General features: G+C 53.2%; 61 non-coding genes and 9 pseudogenes across 61 annotated transcripts; all 70 read right to left on the bottom strand.

The window, feature by feature from the left end:
- Nucleotides 1-23: 23 nt before the first annotated feature.
- On the bottom strand, nucleotides 24-142 carry LOC149429717 (5S ribosomal RNA). Its single transcript, XR_016310093.1, has one exon. It is a non-coding gene; the product is annotated as a 5S ribosomal RNA (ribosomal RNA).
- An 87-nt stretch (nucleotides 143-229) lies between these two features.
- On the bottom strand, nucleotides 230-348 carry LOC149429718 (5S ribosomal RNA). Its single transcript, XR_016310294.1, has one exon. It is a non-coding gene; the product is annotated as a 5S ribosomal RNA (ribosomal RNA).
- An 87-nt stretch (nucleotides 349-435) lies between these two features.
- LOC149429719 (5S ribosomal RNA) lies at nucleotides 436-554 on the bottom strand. Its single transcript, XR_016310273.1, has one exon. It is a non-coding gene; the product is annotated as a 5S ribosomal RNA (ribosomal RNA).
- Nucleotides 555-641: 87 nt separating this feature from the next.
- On the bottom strand, nucleotides 642-760 carry LOC149429720 (5S ribosomal RNA). The gene has a single exon (XR_016310274.1). It is a non-coding gene; the product is annotated as a 5S ribosomal RNA (ribosomal RNA).
- Nucleotides 761-847: 87 nt separating this feature from the next.
- On the bottom strand, nucleotides 848-966 carry LOC149429721 (5S ribosomal RNA). The gene has a single exon (XR_016310442.1). It is a non-coding gene; the product is annotated as a 5S ribosomal RNA (ribosomal RNA).
- Nucleotides 967-1,053: 87 nt separating this feature from the next.
- On the bottom strand, nucleotides 1,054-1,172 carry LOC149429722 (5S ribosomal RNA). The gene has a single exon (XR_016310356.1). It is a non-coding gene; the product is annotated as a 5S ribosomal RNA (ribosomal RNA).
- An 87-nt stretch (nucleotides 1,173-1,259) lies between these two features.
- On the bottom strand, nucleotides 1,260-1,378 carry LOC149429723 (5S ribosomal RNA). The gene has a single exon (XR_016310398.1). It is a non-coding gene; the product is annotated as a 5S ribosomal RNA (ribosomal RNA).
- Nucleotides 1,379-1,465: 87 nt separating this feature from the next.
- LOC149429724 (5S ribosomal RNA) lies at nucleotides 1,466-1,584 on the bottom strand (annotated as a pseudogene).
- Nucleotides 1,585-1,671: 87 nt separating this feature from the next.
- On the bottom strand, nucleotides 1,672-1,790 carry LOC149429725 (5S ribosomal RNA). The gene has a single exon (XR_016310364.1). It is a non-coding gene; the product is annotated as a 5S ribosomal RNA (ribosomal RNA).
- Nucleotides 1,791-1,877: 87 nt separating this feature from the next.
- On the bottom strand, nucleotides 1,878-1,996 carry LOC149429726 (5S ribosomal RNA). Its single transcript, XR_016310304.1, has one exon. It is a non-coding gene; the product is annotated as a 5S ribosomal RNA (ribosomal RNA).
- Nucleotides 1,997-2,083: 87 nt separating this feature from the next.
- LOC149429727 (5S ribosomal RNA) lies at nucleotides 2,084-2,202 on the bottom strand (annotated as a pseudogene).
- An 87-nt stretch (nucleotides 2,203-2,289) lies between these two features.
- LOC149429728 (5S ribosomal RNA) lies at nucleotides 2,290-2,408 on the bottom strand. Its single transcript, XR_016310357.1, has one exon. It is a non-coding gene; the product is annotated as a 5S ribosomal RNA (ribosomal RNA).
- An 87-nt stretch (nucleotides 2,409-2,495) lies between these two features.
- Nucleotides 2,496-2,614, bottom strand: LOC149429729 (5S ribosomal RNA). Its single transcript, XR_016310324.1, has one exon. It is a non-coding gene; the product is annotated as a 5S ribosomal RNA (ribosomal RNA).
- An 87-nt stretch (nucleotides 2,615-2,701) lies between these two features.
- LOC149429730 (5S ribosomal RNA) lies at nucleotides 2,702-2,820 on the bottom strand. The gene has a single exon (XR_016310375.1). It is a non-coding gene; the product is annotated as a 5S ribosomal RNA (ribosomal RNA).
- An 87-nt stretch (nucleotides 2,821-2,907) lies between these two features.
- LOC149429731 (5S ribosomal RNA) lies at nucleotides 2,908-3,016 on the bottom strand (annotated as a pseudogene).
- An 87-nt stretch (nucleotides 3,017-3,103) lies between these two features.
- LOC149429732 (5S ribosomal RNA) lies at nucleotides 3,104-3,222 on the bottom strand. The gene has a single exon (XR_016310275.1). It is a non-coding gene; the product is annotated as a 5S ribosomal RNA (ribosomal RNA).
- Nucleotides 3,223-3,309: 87 nt separating this feature from the next.
- Nucleotides 3,310-3,428, bottom strand: LOC149429733 (5S ribosomal RNA). The gene has a single exon (XR_016310452.1). It is a non-coding gene; the product is annotated as a 5S ribosomal RNA (ribosomal RNA).
- Nucleotides 3,429-3,515: 87 nt separating this feature from the next.
- On the bottom strand, nucleotides 3,516-3,634 carry LOC149429734 (5S ribosomal RNA). Its single transcript, XR_016310276.1, has one exon. It is a non-coding gene; the product is annotated as a 5S ribosomal RNA (ribosomal RNA).
- An 87-nt stretch (nucleotides 3,635-3,721) lies between these two features.
- Nucleotides 3,722-3,840, bottom strand: LOC149429735 (5S ribosomal RNA; annotated as a pseudogene).
- An 87-nt stretch (nucleotides 3,841-3,927) lies between these two features.
- LOC149429736 (5S ribosomal RNA) lies at nucleotides 3,928-4,046 on the bottom strand. The gene has a single exon (XR_016310432.1). It is a non-coding gene; the product is annotated as a 5S ribosomal RNA (ribosomal RNA).
- An 87-nt stretch (nucleotides 4,047-4,133) lies between these two features.
- Nucleotides 4,134-4,252, bottom strand: LOC149429737 (5S ribosomal RNA). The gene has a single exon (XR_016310445.1). It is a non-coding gene; the product is annotated as a 5S ribosomal RNA (ribosomal RNA).
- An 87-nt stretch (nucleotides 4,253-4,339) lies between these two features.
- LOC149429738 (5S ribosomal RNA) lies at nucleotides 4,340-4,458 on the bottom strand. Its single transcript, XR_016310454.1, has one exon. It is a non-coding gene; the product is annotated as a 5S ribosomal RNA (ribosomal RNA).
- Nucleotides 4,459-4,545: 87 nt separating this feature from the next.
- LOC149429739 (5S ribosomal RNA) lies at nucleotides 4,546-4,664 on the bottom strand. The gene has a single exon (XR_016310365.1). It is a non-coding gene; the product is annotated as a 5S ribosomal RNA (ribosomal RNA).
- An 87-nt stretch (nucleotides 4,665-4,751) lies between these two features.
- Nucleotides 4,752-4,870, bottom strand: LOC149429740 (5S ribosomal RNA). The gene has a single exon (XR_016310288.1). It is a non-coding gene; the product is annotated as a 5S ribosomal RNA (ribosomal RNA).
- An 87-nt stretch (nucleotides 4,871-4,957) lies between these two features.
- LOC149429741 (5S ribosomal RNA) lies at nucleotides 4,958-5,076 on the bottom strand. Its single transcript, XR_016310459.1, has one exon. It is a non-coding gene; the product is annotated as a 5S ribosomal RNA (ribosomal RNA).
- Nucleotides 5,077-5,163: 87 nt separating this feature from the next.
- LOC149429742 (5S ribosomal RNA) lies at nucleotides 5,164-5,282 on the bottom strand. The gene has a single exon (XR_016310440.1). It is a non-coding gene; the product is annotated as a 5S ribosomal RNA (ribosomal RNA).
- Nucleotides 5,283-5,369: 87 nt separating this feature from the next.
- LOC149429743 (5S ribosomal RNA) lies at nucleotides 5,370-5,488 on the bottom strand. The gene has a single exon (XR_016310450.1). It is a non-coding gene; the product is annotated as a 5S ribosomal RNA (ribosomal RNA).
- Nucleotides 5,489-5,575: 87 nt separating this feature from the next.
- LOC149429744 (5S ribosomal RNA) lies at nucleotides 5,576-5,694 on the bottom strand. Its single transcript, XR_016310376.1, has one exon. It is a non-coding gene; the product is annotated as a 5S ribosomal RNA (ribosomal RNA).
- An 87-nt stretch (nucleotides 5,695-5,781) lies between these two features.
- LOC149429745 (5S ribosomal RNA) lies at nucleotides 5,782-5,900 on the bottom strand. The gene has a single exon (XR_016310427.1). It is a non-coding gene; the product is annotated as a 5S ribosomal RNA (ribosomal RNA).
- An 87-nt stretch (nucleotides 5,901-5,987) lies between these two features.
- On the bottom strand, nucleotides 5,988-6,106 carry LOC149429746 (5S ribosomal RNA). The gene has a single exon (XR_016310333.1). It is a non-coding gene; the product is annotated as a 5S ribosomal RNA (ribosomal RNA).
- An 87-nt stretch (nucleotides 6,107-6,193) lies between these two features.
- Nucleotides 6,194-6,312, bottom strand: LOC149429747 (5S ribosomal RNA). Its single transcript, XR_016310339.1, has one exon. It is a non-coding gene; the product is annotated as a 5S ribosomal RNA (ribosomal RNA).
- Nucleotides 6,313-6,399: 87 nt separating this feature from the next.
- LOC149429748 (5S ribosomal RNA) lies at nucleotides 6,400-6,518 on the bottom strand. Its single transcript, XR_016310277.1, has one exon. It is a non-coding gene; the product is annotated as a 5S ribosomal RNA (ribosomal RNA).
- Nucleotides 6,519-6,605: 87 nt separating this feature from the next.
- Nucleotides 6,606-6,724, bottom strand: LOC149429749 (5S ribosomal RNA). Its single transcript, XR_016310278.1, has one exon. It is a non-coding gene; the product is annotated as a 5S ribosomal RNA (ribosomal RNA).
- An 87-nt stretch (nucleotides 6,725-6,811) lies between these two features.
- LOC149429750 (5S ribosomal RNA) lies at nucleotides 6,812-6,930 on the bottom strand. The gene has a single exon (XR_016310314.1). It is a non-coding gene; the product is annotated as a 5S ribosomal RNA (ribosomal RNA).
- Nucleotides 6,931-7,017: 87 nt separating this feature from the next.
- On the bottom strand, nucleotides 7,018-7,136 carry LOC149429751 (5S ribosomal RNA). Its single transcript, XR_016310110.1, has one exon. It is a non-coding gene; the product is annotated as a 5S ribosomal RNA (ribosomal RNA).
- Nucleotides 7,137-7,223: 87 nt separating this feature from the next.
- Nucleotides 7,224-7,342, bottom strand: LOC149429752 (5S ribosomal RNA). Its single transcript, XR_016310366.1, has one exon. It is a non-coding gene; the product is annotated as a 5S ribosomal RNA (ribosomal RNA).
- An 87-nt stretch (nucleotides 7,343-7,429) lies between these two features.
- Nucleotides 7,430-7,548, bottom strand: LOC149429753 (5S ribosomal RNA). The gene has a single exon (XR_016310289.1). It is a non-coding gene; the product is annotated as a 5S ribosomal RNA (ribosomal RNA).
- Nucleotides 7,549-7,635: 87 nt separating this feature from the next.
- LOC149429754 (5S ribosomal RNA) lies at nucleotides 7,636-7,754 on the bottom strand (annotated as a pseudogene).
- Nucleotides 7,755-7,841: 87 nt separating this feature from the next.
- Nucleotides 7,842-7,960, bottom strand: LOC149429755 (5S ribosomal RNA). Its single transcript, XR_016310359.1, has one exon. It is a non-coding gene; the product is annotated as a 5S ribosomal RNA (ribosomal RNA).
- An 87-nt stretch (nucleotides 7,961-8,047) lies between these two features.
- On the bottom strand, nucleotides 8,048-8,166 carry LOC149429756 (5S ribosomal RNA). Its single transcript, XR_016310399.1, has one exon. It is a non-coding gene; the product is annotated as a 5S ribosomal RNA (ribosomal RNA).
- Nucleotides 8,167-8,253: 87 nt separating this feature from the next.
- Nucleotides 8,254-8,362, bottom strand: LOC149429757 (5S ribosomal RNA; annotated as a pseudogene).
- An 87-nt stretch (nucleotides 8,363-8,449) lies between these two features.
- Nucleotides 8,450-8,568, bottom strand: LOC149429758 (5S ribosomal RNA). The gene has a single exon (XR_016310326.1). It is a non-coding gene; the product is annotated as a 5S ribosomal RNA (ribosomal RNA).
- Nucleotides 8,569-8,655: 87 nt separating this feature from the next.
- On the bottom strand, nucleotides 8,656-8,774 carry LOC149429759 (5S ribosomal RNA; annotated as a pseudogene).
- An 87-nt stretch (nucleotides 8,775-8,861) lies between these two features.
- Nucleotides 8,862-8,980, bottom strand: LOC149429760 (5S ribosomal RNA). Its single transcript, XR_016310456.1, has one exon. It is a non-coding gene; the product is annotated as a 5S ribosomal RNA (ribosomal RNA).
- Nucleotides 8,981-9,067: 87 nt separating this feature from the next.
- LOC149429761 (5S ribosomal RNA) lies at nucleotides 9,068-9,186 on the bottom strand. Its single transcript, XR_016310330.1, has one exon. It is a non-coding gene; the product is annotated as a 5S ribosomal RNA (ribosomal RNA).
- Nucleotides 9,187-9,273: 87 nt separating this feature from the next.
- On the bottom strand, nucleotides 9,274-9,392 carry LOC149429762 (5S ribosomal RNA). The gene has a single exon (XR_016310367.1). It is a non-coding gene; the product is annotated as a 5S ribosomal RNA (ribosomal RNA).
- Nucleotides 9,393-9,479: 87 nt separating this feature from the next.
- Nucleotides 9,480-9,598, bottom strand: LOC149429763 (5S ribosomal RNA). Its single transcript, XR_016310279.1, has one exon. It is a non-coding gene; the product is annotated as a 5S ribosomal RNA (ribosomal RNA).
- Nucleotides 9,599-9,685: 87 nt separating this feature from the next.
- LOC149429764 (5S ribosomal RNA) lies at nucleotides 9,686-9,804 on the bottom strand. Its single transcript, XR_016310443.1, has one exon. It is a non-coding gene; the product is annotated as a 5S ribosomal RNA (ribosomal RNA).
- An 87-nt stretch (nucleotides 9,805-9,891) lies between these two features.
- On the bottom strand, nucleotides 9,892-10,010 carry LOC149429765 (5S ribosomal RNA). Its single transcript, XR_016310428.1, has one exon. It is a non-coding gene; the product is annotated as a 5S ribosomal RNA (ribosomal RNA).
- An 87-nt stretch (nucleotides 10,011-10,097) lies between these two features.
- Nucleotides 10,098-10,216, bottom strand: LOC149429766 (5S ribosomal RNA). Its single transcript, XR_016310334.1, has one exon. It is a non-coding gene; the product is annotated as a 5S ribosomal RNA (ribosomal RNA).
- An 87-nt stretch (nucleotides 10,217-10,303) lies between these two features.
- Nucleotides 10,304-10,422, bottom strand: LOC149429767 (5S ribosomal RNA). Its single transcript, XR_016310340.1, has one exon. It is a non-coding gene; the product is annotated as a 5S ribosomal RNA (ribosomal RNA).
- Nucleotides 10,423-10,509: 87 nt separating this feature from the next.
- Nucleotides 10,510-10,628, bottom strand: LOC149429768 (5S ribosomal RNA). The gene has a single exon (XR_016310341.1). It is a non-coding gene; the product is annotated as a 5S ribosomal RNA (ribosomal RNA).
- An 87-nt stretch (nucleotides 10,629-10,715) lies between these two features.
- On the bottom strand, nucleotides 10,716-10,834 carry LOC149429769 (5S ribosomal RNA). Its single transcript, XR_016310281.1, has one exon. It is a non-coding gene; the product is annotated as a 5S ribosomal RNA (ribosomal RNA).
- An 87-nt stretch (nucleotides 10,835-10,921) lies between these two features.
- Nucleotides 10,922-11,040, bottom strand: LOC149429770 (5S ribosomal RNA). The gene has a single exon (XR_016310345.1). It is a non-coding gene; the product is annotated as a 5S ribosomal RNA (ribosomal RNA).
- Nucleotides 11,041-11,127: 87 nt separating this feature from the next.
- Nucleotides 11,128-11,246, bottom strand: LOC149429771 (5S ribosomal RNA). Its single transcript, XR_016310368.1, has one exon. It is a non-coding gene; the product is annotated as a 5S ribosomal RNA (ribosomal RNA).
- An 87-nt stretch (nucleotides 11,247-11,333) lies between these two features.
- On the bottom strand, nucleotides 11,334-11,452 carry LOC149429772 (5S ribosomal RNA). The gene has a single exon (XR_016310282.1). It is a non-coding gene; the product is annotated as a 5S ribosomal RNA (ribosomal RNA).
- An 87-nt stretch (nucleotides 11,453-11,539) lies between these two features.
- On the bottom strand, nucleotides 11,540-11,658 carry LOC149429773 (5S ribosomal RNA; annotated as a pseudogene).
- Nucleotides 11,659-11,745: 87 nt separating this feature from the next.
- LOC149429774 (5S ribosomal RNA) lies at nucleotides 11,746-11,864 on the bottom strand. Its single transcript, XR_016310360.1, has one exon. It is a non-coding gene; the product is annotated as a 5S ribosomal RNA (ribosomal RNA).
- An 87-nt stretch (nucleotides 11,865-11,951) lies between these two features.
- LOC149429775 (5S ribosomal RNA) lies at nucleotides 11,952-12,070 on the bottom strand. Its single transcript, XR_016310346.1, has one exon. It is a non-coding gene; the product is annotated as a 5S ribosomal RNA (ribosomal RNA).
- Nucleotides 12,071-12,157: 87 nt separating this feature from the next.
- LOC149429776 (5S ribosomal RNA) lies at nucleotides 12,158-12,276 on the bottom strand. Its single transcript, XR_016310385.1, has one exon. It is a non-coding gene; the product is annotated as a 5S ribosomal RNA (ribosomal RNA).
- An 87-nt stretch (nucleotides 12,277-12,363) lies between these two features.
- On the bottom strand, nucleotides 12,364-12,482 carry LOC149429777 (5S ribosomal RNA). The gene has a single exon (XR_016310397.1). It is a non-coding gene; the product is annotated as a 5S ribosomal RNA (ribosomal RNA).
- Nucleotides 12,483-12,569: 87 nt separating this feature from the next.
- Nucleotides 12,570-12,688, bottom strand: LOC149429778 (5S ribosomal RNA; annotated as a pseudogene).
- An 87-nt stretch (nucleotides 12,689-12,775) lies between these two features.
- Nucleotides 12,776-12,894, bottom strand: LOC149429779 (5S ribosomal RNA). The gene has a single exon (XR_016310290.1). It is a non-coding gene; the product is annotated as a 5S ribosomal RNA (ribosomal RNA).
- Nucleotides 12,895-12,981: 87 nt separating this feature from the next.
- On the bottom strand, nucleotides 12,982-13,100 carry LOC149429780 (5S ribosomal RNA). Its single transcript, XR_016310460.1, has one exon. It is a non-coding gene; the product is annotated as a 5S ribosomal RNA (ribosomal RNA).
- An 87-nt stretch (nucleotides 13,101-13,187) lies between these two features.
- LOC149429781 (5S ribosomal RNA) lies at nucleotides 13,188-13,306 on the bottom strand. Its single transcript, XR_016310361.1, has one exon. It is a non-coding gene; the product is annotated as a 5S ribosomal RNA (ribosomal RNA).
- An 87-nt stretch (nucleotides 13,307-13,393) lies between these two features.
- On the bottom strand, nucleotides 13,394-13,512 carry LOC149429782 (5S ribosomal RNA). Its single transcript, XR_016310317.1, has one exon. It is a non-coding gene; the product is annotated as a 5S ribosomal RNA (ribosomal RNA).
- An 87-nt stretch (nucleotides 13,513-13,599) lies between these two features.
- On the bottom strand, nucleotides 13,600-13,718 carry LOC149429783 (5S ribosomal RNA). The gene has a single exon (XR_016310362.1). It is a non-coding gene; the product is annotated as a 5S ribosomal RNA (ribosomal RNA).
- An 87-nt stretch (nucleotides 13,719-13,805) lies between these two features.
- LOC149429784 (5S ribosomal RNA) lies at nucleotides 13,806-13,924 on the bottom strand. Its single transcript, XR_016310446.1, has one exon. It is a non-coding gene; the product is annotated as a 5S ribosomal RNA (ribosomal RNA).
- An 87-nt stretch (nucleotides 13,925-14,011) lies between these two features.
- Nucleotides 14,012-14,130, bottom strand: LOC149429785 (5S ribosomal RNA). Its single transcript, XR_016310370.1, has one exon. It is a non-coding gene; the product is annotated as a 5S ribosomal RNA (ribosomal RNA).
- An 87-nt stretch (nucleotides 14,131-14,217) lies between these two features.
- Nucleotides 14,218-14,336, bottom strand: LOC149429786 (5S ribosomal RNA). The gene has a single exon (XR_016310393.1). It is a non-coding gene; the product is annotated as a 5S ribosomal RNA (ribosomal RNA).
- Nucleotides 14,337-14,365: the final 29 nt, after the last annotated feature.

The raw sequence follows: 14,365 nt of genomic DNA on the forward strand, positions 1-14,365 counted from the left end.
AAAGAAGCCGAGCAAAAGACAAAAGCCTACAGCACCTGGTATTCCCAGGCGGTCTCCCATCCAGGTACTAACCAGGCCCTACGCTGCTTAGCTTCCGAGATCAGATGAGATCGGGTGCATTCAGAGTGATGTGGCCGTAGGCGCTTCTCTTTGGAGCCCTCAATCTACTTCAATTGGTGCTTGGCAAGCTGGCCATTTGAGCCGAAAAAGAAGCCGAGCAAAAGACAAAAGCCTACAGCACCTGGTATTCCCAGGCGGTCTCCCATCAAGGTACTAACCAGGCCCTACGCTGCTTAGCTTCCGAGATCAGACGAGATCGGGCGCATTCAGAGTGATGTGGCCGTAGGCGCTTCTCTTTGGAGCCCTCAATCTACTTCAATTGGTGCTTGGCAAGCTGGCCATTTGAGCCGAAAAAGAAGCCGAGCAAAAGACAAAAGCCTACAGCACCTGGTATTCCCAGGCGGTCTCCCATCCAGGTACTAACCAGGCCCTACGCTGCTTAGCTTCCGAGATCAGACGAGATCGGGCGCATTCAGAGTGATGTGGCCGTAGGCGCTTCTCTTTGGAGCCCTCAATCTACTTCAATTGGTGCTTGGCAAGCTGGCCATTTGAGCCGAAAAAGAAGCCGAGCAAAAGACAAAAGCCTACAGCACCTGGTATTCCCAGGCGGTCTCCCATCCAGGTACTAACCAGGCCCTACGCTGCTTAGCTTCCGAGATCAGACGAGATCGGGCGCATTCAGAGTGATGTGGCCGTAGGCGCTTCTCTTTGGAGCCCTCAATCTACTTCAATTGGTGCTTGGCAAGCTGGCCATTTGAGCCGAAAAAGAAGCCGAGCAAAAGACAAAAGCCTACAGCACCTGGTATTCCCAGGCGGACTCCCATCCAGGTACTAACCAGGCCCTACGCTGCTTAGCTTCCAAGATCAGACGAGATCGGGCGCATTCAGAGTGATGTGGCCATAGGCGCTTCTCTTTGGAGCCCTCAATCTACTTCAATTGGTGCTTGGCAAGCTGGCCATTTGAGCCGAAAAAGAAGCCGAGCAAAAGACAAAAGCCTACAGCACCTGGTATTCCCAGGCGGTCTCCCATCCAGGTACTAACCAGGCCCTACGCTGCTTAGCTTCCAAGATCAGACGAGATCGGGCGCATTCAGAGTGATGTGGCCGTAGGCGCTTCTCTTTGGAGCCCTCAATCTACTTCAATTGGTGCTTGGCAAGCTGGCCATTTGAGCCGAAAAAGAAGCCGAGCAAAAGACAAAAGCCTACAGCACCTGGTATTCCCAGGCGGTCTCCCATCCAGGTACTAACCAGGCCCTTCGCTGCTTAGCTTCCGAGATCAGACGAGATCGGGCGCATTCAGAGTGATGTGGCCGTAGGTGCTTCTCTTTGGAGCCCTCAATCTACTTCAATTGGTACTTGGCAAGCTGGCCATTTGAGCCAAAAAAGAAGCCGAGCAAAAGACAAAAGCCTACAGCACCTGGTATTCCCAGGCGGTCTCCCATCCAGGTATTAACCAGGCCCTACGCTGCTTAGCTTCTGAGATCAGACGAGATCGGGCGCATTCAGAGTGATGTGGCCGTAGGCGCTTCTCTTTGGAGCCCTCAATCTACTTCAATTGGTGCTTGGCAAGCTGGCCATTTGAGCCGAAAAAGAAGCCGAGCAAAAGACAAAAGCCTACAGCACCTGGTATTCCCAGGCGGTCTCCCATCCAGGTACTAACCAGGCCCTACGCTGCTTAGCTTCTGAGATCAGATGAGATCGGGCGCATTCAGAGTGATGTGGCCGTAGGCGCTTCTCTTTGGAGCCCGCAATCTACTTCAATTGGTGCTTGGCAAGCTGGCCATTTGAGCCGAAAAAGAAGCCGAGCAAAAGACAAAAGCCTACAGCACCTGGTATTCCCATGCGGTCTCCCATCCAGGTACTAACCAGGCCCTACGCTGCTTAGCTTCCGAGATCAGACGAGATCGGGCGCATTCAGAGTGATGTGGCTGTAGGCGCTTCTCTTTGGAGCCCTCAATCTACTTCAATTGGTGCTTGGCAAGCTGGCCATTTGAGCCGAAAAAGAAGCCGAGCAAAAGACAAAAGCCTACAGCACCTGGTATTCCCAGGCGGTCTCCCATCCAGATACTAACCAGGCCCTACGCTGCTTAGCTTCAGAGATCAGACGAGATCGGGCGCATTCAGAGTGATGTGGCCGTAGGTGCTTCTCTTTGGAGCCCTCAATCTACTTCAATTGGTGCTTGGCAAGCTGGCCATTTGAGCCGAAAAAGAAGCCGAGCAAAAGACAAAAGCCTACAGCACCTGGTATTCCCAGGCGGTCTCCCATCCAGGTACTAACCAGGCCCTACGCTGCTTAGCTTCCAAGATCAGACGAGATCGGGCGCATTCAGAGTGATGTGGCCGTAGGCGCTTCTCTTTGGAGCCCTCAATCTACTTCAATTGGTGCTTGGCAAGCTGGCCATTTGAGCCGAAAAAGAAGCCGAGCAAAAGACAAAAGCCTACAGCACCTGGTATTCCCAGGCGGTCTCCCATCCAGGTACTAACCAGGCCCTACGCTGCTTAGCTTCCGAGATCAGACAAGATCGGGTGCATTCAGAGTGATGTGGCCGTAGGCGCTTCTCTTTGGAGCCCTCAATCTACTTCAATTGGTGCTTGGCAAGCTGGCCATTTGAGCCGAAAAAGAAGCCGAGCAAAAGACAAAAGCCTACAGCACCTGGTATTCCCAGGCGGTCTCCCATCCAGGTACTAACCAGGCCCTACGCTGCTTAGCTTCCGAGATCAGCTGAGATCGGGCGCATTCAGAGTGATGTGGCCGTAGGCGCTTCTCTTTGGAGCCCTCAATCTACTTCAATTGGTGCTTGGCAAGCTGGCCATTTGAGCCGAAAAAGAAGCCGAGCAAAAGACAAAAGCCTACAGCACCTGGTATTCACAGGCGGTCTCCCATCCAGGTACTAACCAGGCCCTATGCTGCTTAGCTTCCGAGATCAGGGGCATTCAGAGTGATGTGGCCGTAGGTGCTTCTCTTTGGAGCCCACAATCTACTTCAATTGGTGCTTGGCAAGCTGGCCATTTGAGCCGAAAAAGAAGCCGAGCAAAAGACAAAAGCCTACAGCACCTGGTATTCCCAGGCGGTCTCCCATCCAGGTACTAACCAGGCCCTACGCTGCTTAGCTTCCGAGATCAGACGAGATCGGGCGCATTCAGAGTGATGTGGCCGTAGGCGCTTCTCTTTAGAGCCCTCAATCTACTTCAATTGGTGCTTGGCAAGCTGGCCATTTGAGCCGAAAAAGAAGCCGAGCAAAAGACAAAAGCCTACAGCACCTGGTATTCCCAGGCGGTCACCCATCCAGGTACTAACCAGGCCCTACGCTGCTTAGCTTCTGAGATCAGATGAGATCGGGCGCATTCAGAGTGATGTGGCCGTACGCGCTTCTCTTTGGAGCCCTCAATCTACTTCAATTGGTGCTTGGCAAGCTGGCCATTTGAGCCGAAAAAGAAGCCGAGCAAAAGACAAAAGCCTACAGCACCTGGTATTCCCAGGCGGTCTCCCATCCAGGTACTAACCAGGCCCTACGCTGCTTAGCTTCCGAGATCAGACGAGATCGGGCGCATTCAGAGTGATGTGGCCGTAGGCGCTTCTCTTTGGAGCCCTCAATCTACTTCAATTGGTGCTTGGCAAGCTGGCCATTTGAGCCGAAAAAGAAGCCGAGCAAAAGACAAAAGCCTACAGCACCTGGTATTCCCAGGCGGTCTCCCATCCAGGTACTAACCAGGCCCTACGCTGCTTAGCCTCAGCGATCAGACGAGATCGGGCGCATTCAGAGTGATGTGGCCGTAGGTGCCTCTCTTTGGAGCCCTCAATCTACTTCAATTGGTGCTTGGCAAGCTGGCCATTTGAGCCGAAAAAGAAGCCGAGCAAAAGACAAAAGCCTACAGCACCTGGTATTCCCAGGCGGTCTCCCATCCAGGTACTAACCAGGCCCTACGCTGCTTAGCTTCCAAGATCAGACGAGATCGGGCACATTCAGAGTGATGTGGCCGTAGGCGCTTCTCTTTGGAGCCCTCAATCTACTTCAATTGGTGCTTGGCAAGCTGGCCATTTGAGCCGAAAAAGAAGCCGAGCAAAAGACAAAAGCCTACAGCACCTGGTATTCCCAGGCGGTATCCCATCCAGGTACTAACCAGGCCCTTCGCTGCTTAGCTTCCGAGATCAGACAAGATCGGGCGCATTCAGAGTGATGTGGCCGTAGGCGCTTCTCTTTGGAGCCCTCAATCTACTTCAATTGGTGCTTGGCAAGCTGGCCATTTGAGCCGAAAAAGAAGCCGAGCAAAAGACAAAAGCCTACAGCACCTGGTATTCCCAGGCGGTCTCCCATCCAGGTATTAACCAGGCCCTACGCTGCTTAGCTTCCAAGATCAGACGAGATCGGGCGCATTCAGAGTGATGTGGCCGTAGGCGCTTCTCTTTGGAGCCCTCAATCTACTTCAATTGGTGCTTGGCAAGCTGGCCATTTGAGCCGAAAAAGAAGCCGAGCAAAAGACAAAAGCCTACAGCACCTGGTATTCCCAGGCGGTCTCCCATCCAGGTACTAACCAGGCCCTACGCTGCTTAGCTTCTGAGATCAGATGAGATCGGGCGCATTCAGAGTGATGTGGCCGTAGGCGCTTCTCTTTGGAGCCCGCAATCTACTTCAATTGGTGCTTGGCAAGCTGGCCATTTGAGCCGAAAAAGAAGCCAAGCAAAAGACAAAAGCCTACAGCACCTGGTATTCCCATGCGGTCTCCCATCCAGGTACTAACCAGGCCCTACGCTGCTTAGCTTCCGAGATCAGACGAGATCGGGCGCATTCAGAGTGATGTGGCCGTAGGCGCTTCTCTTTGGAGTCCTCAATCTACTTCAATTGGTGCTTGGCAAGCTGGCCATTTGAGCCGAAAAAGAAGCCGAGCAAAAGACAAAAGCCTACAGCACCTGGTATTCCCAGGCGGTCTCCCATCCAGGTACTAACCAGGCCCTACGCTGCTTAGCTTCAGAGATCAGACGAGATCGGGCGCATTCAGAGTGATGTGGCCGTAGGTGCTTCTCTTTGGAGCCCTCAATCTACTTCAATTGGTGCTTGGCAAGCTGGCCATTTGAGCCGAAAAAGAAGCCGAGCAAAAGACAAAAGCCTACAGCACCTGGTATTCCCAGGCAGTCTCCCATCCAGGTACTAACCAGGCCCTACGCTGCTTAGCTTCCAAGATCAGACGAGATCGGGCGCATTCAGAGTGATGTGGCCGTAGGCGCTTCTCTTTGGAGCCCTCAATCTACTTCAATTGGTGCTTGGCAAGCTGGCCATTTGAGCCGAAAAAGAAGCCGAGCAAAAGACAAAAGCCTACAGCACCTGGTATTCCCAGGCGGTCTCCCATCCAGGTACTAACCAGGCCCTACGCTGCATAGCTTCCGAGATCAGACAAGATCGGGTGCATTCAGAGTGATGTGGCCGTAGGCGCTTCTCATTGGAGCCCTCAATCTACTTCAATTGGTGCTTGGCAAGCTGGCCATTTGAGCCGAAAAAGAAGCCGAGCAAAAGACAAAAGCCTACAGCACCTGGTATTCCCAGGCGGTCTCCCATCCAGGTACTAACCAGGCCCTACGCTGCTTAGCTTCCGAGATCAGCTGAGATCGGGCGCATTCAGAGTGATGTGGCCGTAGGCGCTTCTCTTTGGAGCCCTCAATCTACTTCAATTGGTGCTTGGCAAGCTGGCCATTTGAGCCGAAAAAGAAGCCGAGAAAAAGACAAAAGCCTACAGCACCTGGTATTCCCAGGCGGTCTCCCATCCAGGTACTAACCAGGCCCTACGCTGCTTAGCTTCCGAGATCAGACGAGATTGGGCGCATTCAGAGTGATGTGGCCGTAGGCGCTTCTCTTTGGAGCCCTCAATCTACTTCAATTGGTGCTTGGCAAGCTGGCCATTTGAGCCGAAAAAGAAGCCGAGCAAAAGACAAAAGCCTACAGCACCTGGTATTCCCAGGCGGTCTCCCATCCAGGTACTAACCAGGCCCTATGCTGCTTAGCTTCCGAGATCAGATGAGATCGGGCGCATTCAGAGTGATGTGGCCGTAGGCGCTTCTCTTTGGAGCCCTCAATCTACTTCAATTGGTGCTTGGCAAGCTGGCCATTTGAGCCGAAAAAGAAGCCGAGCAAAAGACAAAAGCCTACAGCACCTGGTATTCCCAGGCGGTCTCCCATCCAGGTACTAACCAGGCTCTACGCTGCTTAGCTTCTGAGATCAGACGAGATCGGGCGCATTCAGAGTGATGTGGCCGTAGGCGCTTCTCTTTGGAGCCCTCAATCTACTTCAATTGGTGCTTGGCAAGCTGGCCATTTGAGCCGAAAAAGAAGCCGAGCAAAAGACAAAAGCCTACAGCACCTGGTATTCCCAGGCGGTCTCCCATCCAGGTACTAACCAGGCCCTACGCTGCTTAGCTTCCGAGATCAGACGAGATCGGGCGCATTCAGAGTGATGTGGCCGTAGGCGCTTCTCTTTGGAGCCCTCAATCTACTTCAATTGGTGCTTGGCAAGCTGGCCATTTGAGCCGAAAAAGAAGCCGAGCAAAAGACAAAAGCCTACAGCACCTGGTATTCCCAGGCGGTCTCCCATCCAGGTACTAACCAGGCCCTACGCTGCTTAGCTTCCGAGATCAGACGAGATCGGGCGCATTCAGAGTGATGTGGCCGTAGGCGCTTCTCTTTGGAGCCCTCAATCTACTTCAATTGGTGCTTGGCAAGCTGGCCATTTGCGCCGAAAAAGAAGCCGAGCAAAAGACAAAAGCCTACAGCACCTGGTATTCCCAGGCGGTCTCCCATCCAGGTACTAACCAGGCCCTACGCTGCTTAGCTTCCGAGATCAGACGAGATCGGGCGCATTCAGAGTGATGTGGCCATAGGCGCTTCTCTTTGGAGCCCTCAATCTACTTCAATTGGTGCTTGGCAAGCTGGCCATTTGAGCCGAAAAAGAAGCCGAGCAAAAGACAAAAGCCTACAGCACCTGGTATTCCCAGGCGGTCTCCCATCCAGGTACTAACCAGGCCCTACGCTGCTTAGCTTCCGAGATCAGATGAGATCGGGCGCATTCAGAGTGATGTGGCCGTAGGCGCTTCTCTTTGGAGCCCTCAATCTACTTCAATTGGTGCTTGGCAAGCTGGCCATTTGAGGCGAAAAAGAAGCCGAGCAAAAGACAAAAGCCTACAGCACCTGGTATTCCCAGGCGGTCTCCCATCCAGGTACTAACCAGGCCCTACGCTGCTTAGCTTCTGAGATCAGATGAGATCGGGCGCATTCAGAGTGATGTGGCCGTAGGCGCTTCTCTTTGGAGCCCGCAATCTACTTCAATTGGTGCTTCGCAAGCTGGCCATTTGAGCCGAAAAAGAAGCCGAGCAAAAGACAAAAGCCTACAGCACCTGGTATTCCCATGCGGTCTCCCATCCAGGTACTAACCAGGCCCTACGCTGCTTAGCTTCCGAGATCAGACGAGATCGGGCGCATTCAGAGTGATGTGGCCGTAGGCGCTTCTTTTTGGAGCCCTCAATCTACTTCAATTGGTGCTTGGCAAGCTGGCCATTTGAGCCGAAAAAGAAGCCGAGCAAAAGACAAAAGCCTACAGCACCTGGTATTCCCAGGCGGTCTCCCATCCAGGTACTAACCAAGCCCTACGCTGCTTAGCTTCAGAGATCAGACGAGATCGGGCGCATTCAGAGTGATGTGGCCGTAGGTGCTTCTCTTTGGAGCCCTCAATCTACTTCAATTGGTGCTTGGCAAGCTGGCCATTTGAGCCGAAAAAGAAGCCGAGCAAAAGACAAAAGCCTACAGCACCTGGTATTCCCAGGCGGTCTCCCATCCAGGTACTAACCAGGCCCTACGCTGCTTAGCTTCCAAGATCAGACGAGATCGGGCGCATTCAGAGTGATGTGGCCGTAGGCGCTTCTCTTTGGAGCCCTCAATCTACTTCAATTGGTGCTTGGCAAGCTGGCCATTTGAGCCGAAAAAGAAGCCGAGCAAAAGACAAAAGCCTACAGCACCTGGTATTCCCAGGCGGTCTCCCATCCAGGTACTAACCAGGCCCTTCGCTGCTTAGCTTCCGAGATCAGACGAGATCGGGCGCATTCAGAGTGATGTGGCCGTAGGTGCTTCTCTTTGGAGCCCTCAATCTACTTCAATTGGTACTTGGCAAGCTGGCCATTTGAGCCAAAAAAGAAGCCGAGCAAAAGACAAAAGCCTACAGCACCTGGTATTCCCAGGCGGTCTCCCATCCAGGCACTAACCAGGCCCTACGCTGCTTAGCTTCCGAGATCGGGCGCATTCAGAGTGATGTGGCCATAGGCGCTTCTCTTTGGAGCCCTCAATCTACTTCAATTGGTACTTGGCAAGCTGGCCATTTGAGCCAAAAAAGAAGCCGAGCAAAAGACAAAAGCCTACAGCACCTGGTATTCCCAGGCGGTCTCCCATCCAGGTACTAACCAGGCCCTACGCTGCTTAGCTTCCGAGATCAGACAAGATCGGGTGCATTCAGAGTGATGTGGCCGTAGGCGCTTCTCTTTGGAGCCCTCAATCTACTTCAATTGGTGCTTGGCAAGCTGGCCATTTGAGCCGAAAAAGAAGCCGAGCAAAAGACAAAAGCTTACAGCACCTGGTATTCCCAGGCGGTCTCCCATCCAGGTACTAACCAGGCCCTATGCTGCTTAGCTTCCGAGATCAGCTGAGATCGGGCGCATTCAGAGTGATGTGGCCGTAGGCGCTTCTCTTTGGAGCCCTCAATCTACTTCAATTGGTGCTTGGCAAGCTGGCCATTTGAGCCGAAAAAGAAGCCGAGCAAAAGACAAAAGCCTACAGCACCTGGTATTCCCAGGCGGTCTCCCATCCAGGTACTAACCAGGCCCTATGCTGCTTAGCTTCCGAGATCAGACGAGATCGGGGGCATTCAGAGTGATGTGGCCGTAGGTGCTTCTCTTTGGAGCCCTCAATCTACTTCAATTGGTGCTTGGCAAGCTGGCCATTTGAGCCGAAAAAGAAGCCGAGCAAAAGACAAAAGCCTACAGCACCTGGTATTCCCAGGCGGTCTCCCATCCAGGTACTAACCAGGCCCTACGCTGCTTAGCTTCCGAGATCAGACGAGATCGGGCACATTCAGAGTGATGTGGCCGTAGGCGCTTCTCTTTAGAGCCCTCAATCTACTACAATTGGGGCTTGGCAAGCTGGCCATTTGAGCCGAAAAAGAAGCCGAGCAAAAGACAAAAGCCTACAGCACCTGGTATTCCCAGGCGGTCTCCCATCCAGGTACTAACCAGGCCCTACGCTGCTTAGCTTCTGAGATCAGATGAGATCGGGCGCATTCAGAGTGATGTGGCCGTAGGCGCTTCTCTTTGGAGCCCTCAATCTACTTCAATTGGTGCTTGGCAAGCTGGCCATTTGAGCCGAAAAAGAAGCCGAGCAAAAGACAAAAGCCTACAGCACCTGGTATTCCCAGGCGGTCTCCCATCCAGGTACTAACCAGGCCCTACGCTGCTTAGCTTCCGAGATCAGACGAGATCGGGCGCATTCAGAGTGATGTGGCCGTAGGCGCTTCTCTTTGGAGCCCTCAATTTACTTCAATTGGTGCTTGGCAAGCTGGCCATTTGAGCCGAAAAAGAAGCCGAGCAAAAGACAAAAGCCTACAGCACCTGGTATTCCCAGGCAGTCTCCCATCCAGGTACTAACCAGGCCCTACGCTGCTTAGCTTCCGAGATCAGCTGAGATCGGGCGCATTCAGAGTGATGTGGCCGTAGGCGCTTCTCTTTGGAGCCCTCAATCTACTTCAATTGGTGCTTGGCAAGCTGGCCATTTGAGCCGAAAAAGAAGCCGAGCAAAAGACAAAAGCCTACAGCACCTGGTATTCCCAGGCGGTCTCCCATCCAGGTACTAACCAGGCCCTACGCTGCTTAGCTTCCGAGATCAGACGAGATTGGGCGCATTCAGAGTGATGTGGCCGTAGGCGCTTCTCTTTGGAGCCCTCAATCTACTTCAATTGGTGCTTGGCAAGCTGGCCATTTGAGCCGAAAAAGAAGCCGAGCAAAAGACAAAAGCCTACAGCACCTGGTATTCCCAGGCGGTCTCCCATCCAGGTACTAACCAGGCCCTATGCTGCTTAGCTTCCGAGATCAGATGAGATCGGGCGCATTCAGAGTGATGTGGCCGTAGGCGCTTCTCTTTGGAGCCCTCAATCTACTTCAATTGGTGCTTGGCAAGCTGGCCATTTGAGCCGAAAAAGAAGCCGAGCAAAAGACAAAAGCCTACAGCACCTGGTATTCCCAGGCGGTCTCCCATCCAGGTACTAACCAGGCTCTACGCTGCTTAGCTTCTGAGATCAGACGAGATCGGGCGCATTCAGAGTGATGTGGCCGTAGGCGCTTCTCTTTGGAGCCCTCAATCTACTTCAATTGGTGCTTGGCAAGCTGGCCATTTGAGCCGAAAAAGAAGCCGAGCAAAAGACAAAAGCCTACAGCACCTGGTATTCCCAGGCAGTCTCCCATCCAGGTACTAACCAGGCCCTACGCTGCTTAGCTTCCGAGATCAGACGAGATCGGGCGCATTCAGAGTGATGTGGCCGTAGGCGCTTCTCTTTGGAGCCCTCAATCTACTTCAATTGGTGCTTGGCAAGCTGGCCATTTGAGCCGAAAAAGAAGCCGAGCAAAAGACAAAAGCCTACAGCACCTGGTATTCCCAGGCGGTCTCCCATCCAGGTACTAACCAGGCCCTACGCTGCTTAGCTTCCGAGATCAGACGAGATCGGGCGCATTCAGAGTGATGTGGCCGTAGGCGCTTCTCTTTGGAGCCCTCAATCTACTTCAATTGGTGCTTGGCAAGCTGGCCATTTGAGCCGAAAAAGAAGCCGAGCAAAAGACAAAAGCCTACAGCACCTGGTATTCCCAGGCGGTCTCCCATCCAGGTACTAACCAGGCCCTACGCTGCTTAGCTTCCGAGATCAGACGAGATCGGGCGCATTCAGAGTGATGTGGCCGTAGGTGCTTCTCTTTAGAGCCCTCAATCTACTTCAATTGGTGCTTGGCAAGCTGGCCATTTGAGCCGAAAAAGAAGCCGAGCAAAAGACAAAAGCCTACAGCACCTGGTATTCCCAGGCGGTCTCCCATCCAGGTACTAACCAGGCCCTACGCTGCTTAGCTTCTGAGATCAGATGAGATCGGGCGCATTCAGAGTGATGTGGCCGTAGGCGCTTCTCTTTGGAGCCCTCAATCTACTTCAATTGGTGCTTGGCAAGCTGGCCATTTGAGCCGAAAAAGAAGCCGAGCAAAAGACAAAAGCCTACAGCACCTGGTATTCCCAGGCGGTCTCCCATCCAGGTACTAACCAGGCCCTACGCTGCTTAGCTTCCGAGATCAGACGAGATCGGGCGCATTCAGAGTGATGTGGCCGTAGGCGCTTCTCTTTGGAGCCCTCAATCTACTTCAATTGGTGCTTGGCAAGCTGGCCATTTGAGCCGAAAAAGAAGCCGAGCAAAAGACAAAAGCCTACAGCACCTGGTATTCCCAGGCAGTCTCCCATCCAGGTACTAACCAGGCCCTACGCTGCTTAGCTTCAGAGATCAGACGAGATCGGGCGCATTCAGAGTGATGTGGCCGTAGGTGCTTCTCTTTGGAGCCCTCAATCTACTTCAATTGGTGCTTGGCAAGCTGGCCATTTGAGCCGAAAAAGAAGCCGAGCAAAAGACAAAAGCCTACAGCACCTGGTATTCCCAGGCGGTCTCCCATCCAGGTACTAACCAGGCCCTACGCTGCTTAGCTTCCAAGATCAGACGAGATCGGGCGCATTCAGAGTGATGTGGCCGTAGGCGCTTCTCTTTGGAGCCCTCAATCTACTTCAATTGGTGCTTGGCAAGCTGGCCATTTGAGCCGAAAAAGAAGCCGAGCAAAAGACAAAAGCCTACAGCACCTGGTATTCCCAGGCGGTCTCCCATCCAGGTACTAACCAGGCCCTACGCTGCTTAGCTTCCGAGATCAGACGAGATCGGGCGCATTCAGAGTGATGTGGCCGTAGGTGCTTCTCTTTGGAGCCCTCAATCTACTTCAATTGGTACTTGGCAAGCTGGCCATTTGAGCCAAAAAAGAAGCCGAGCAAAAGACAAAAGCCTACAGCACCTGGTATTCCCAGGCGGTCTCCCATCCAGGTACTAACCAGGCCCTACGCTGCTTAGCTTCCGAGATCAGACAAGATCGGGCGCATTCAGAGTGATGTGGCCGTAGGCGCTTCTCTTTGGAGCCCTCAATCTACTTCAATTGGTGCTTGGCAAGCTGGCCATTTGAGCCGAAAAAGAAGCCGAGCAAAAGACAAAAGCCTACAGCACCTGGTATTCCCAGGCGGTCTCCCATCCAGGTATTAACCAGGCCCTACGCTGCTTAGCTTCCGAGATCAGACGAGATCGGGCGCATTCAGAGTGATGTGGCCGTAGGCGCTTCTCTTTGGAGCCCTCAATCTACTTCAATTGGTGCTTGGCAAGCTGGCCATTTGAGCCGAAAAAGAAGCCGAGCAAAAGACAAAAGCCTACAGCACCTGGTATTCCCAGGCGGTCTCCCATCCAGATACTAACCAGGACCTACGCTGCTTAGCTTCTGAGATCAGATGAGATCGGGCGCATTCAGAGTGATGTGGCCGTAGGCGCTTCTCTTTGGAGCCCGCAATCTACTTCAATTGGTGCTTGGCAAGCTGGCCATTTGAGCCGAAAAAGAAGCCGAGCAAAAGACAAAAGCCTACAGCACCTGGTATTCCCATGCGGTCTCCCATCCAGGTACTAACCAGGCCCTACGCTGCTTAGCTTCCGAGATCAGACGAGATCGGGCGCATTCAGAGTGATGTGGCCGTAGGCGCTTCTCTTTGGAGCCCTCAATCTACTTCAATTGGTGCTTGGCAAGCTGGCCATTTGAGCCGAAAAAGAAGCCGAGCAAAAGACAAAAGCCTACAGCACCTGGTATTCCCAGGCGGTCTCCCATCCAGGTACTAACCAGGCCCTACGCTGCTTAGCTTCAGAGATCAGACGAGATCGGGCGCATTCAGAGTGATGTGGCCGTAGGTGCTTCTCTTTGGAGCCCTCAATCTACTTCAATTGGTGCTTGGCAAGCTGGCCATTTGAGCCGAAAAAGAAGCCGAGCAAAAGACAAAAGCCTACAGCACCTGGTATTCCCAGGCGGTCTCCCATCCAGGTACTAACCAGGCCCTACGCTGCTTAGCTTCCAAGATCAGACGAGATCGGGCGCATTCAGAGTGATGTGGCCGTAGGCGCTTCTCTTTGGAGCCCTCAATCTACTTCAATTGGTGCTTGGCAAGCTGGCCATTTGAGCCGAAAAAGAAGCCGAGCAAAAGACAAAAGCCTACAGCACCTGGTATTCCCAGGCGGTCTCCCATCCAGGTACTAACCAGGCCCTTCGCTGCTTAGCTTCCGAGATCAGACGAGATCGGGCGCATTCAGAGTGATGTGGCCGTAGGCGCTTCTCTTTGGAGCCCTCAATCTACTTCAATTGGTGCTTGGCAAGCTGGCCATTTGAGCCGAAAAAGAAGCCGAGCAAAAGACAAAAGCCTACAGCACCTGGTATTCCCAGGCGGTCTCCCATCCAGGTACTAACCAGGCCCTACGCTGCTTAGCTTCCAAGATCAGACGAGATCGGGCGCATTCAGAGTGATGTGGCCGTAGGCGCTTCTCTTTGGAGCCCTCAATCTACTTCAATTGGTGCTTGGCAAGCTGGCCATTTGAGCAGAAAAAGAAGCCGAGCAAAAGACAAAAGCCTACAGCACCTGGTATTCCCAGGCGGTCTCCCATCCAGGTACTAACCAGGCCCTTCGCTGCTTAGCTTCCGAGATCAGACGAGATCGGGCGCATTCAGAGTGATGTGGACGTAGGCGCTTCTCTTTGGAGCCCTCAATCTACTTCAATTGGTGCTTGGCAAGCTGGCCATTTGAGCCGAAAAAGAAGCCGAGCAAAAGACAAAAGCCTACAGCACCTGGTATTCCCAGGCGGTCTCCCATCCAGGTACTAACCAGGCCCTACGCTGCTTAGCTTCTGAGATCAGATGAGATCGGGCGCATTCAGAGTGATGTGGCCGTAGGCGCTTCTCTTTGGAGCCCGCAATCTACTTCAATTGGTGCTTGGCAAGCTGGCCATTTGAGCCGAAAAAGAAGCCGAGCAAAAGACAAAAGCCTACAGCACCTGGTATTCCCATGCGGTCTCCCATCCAGGTACTAACCAGGCCCTACGCTGCTTAGCTTCCGAGATCAGACAAGATCGGGCGCATTCAGAGTGATGTGGCCGTAGGCGCTTCTCTTTGGAGCCCTCAATCTACTTC

Source organism: Staurois parvus, unplaced genomic scaffold, assembly GCF_062004578.1.
Source record: "Staurois parvus isolate SC_StPar_1 unplaced genomic scaffold, SC_StPar_1.0 ptg002695l, whole genome shotgun sequence".
Taxonomy (NCBI): Eukaryota; Metazoa; Chordata; class Amphibia; order Anura; family Ranidae; genus Staurois; species Staurois parvus.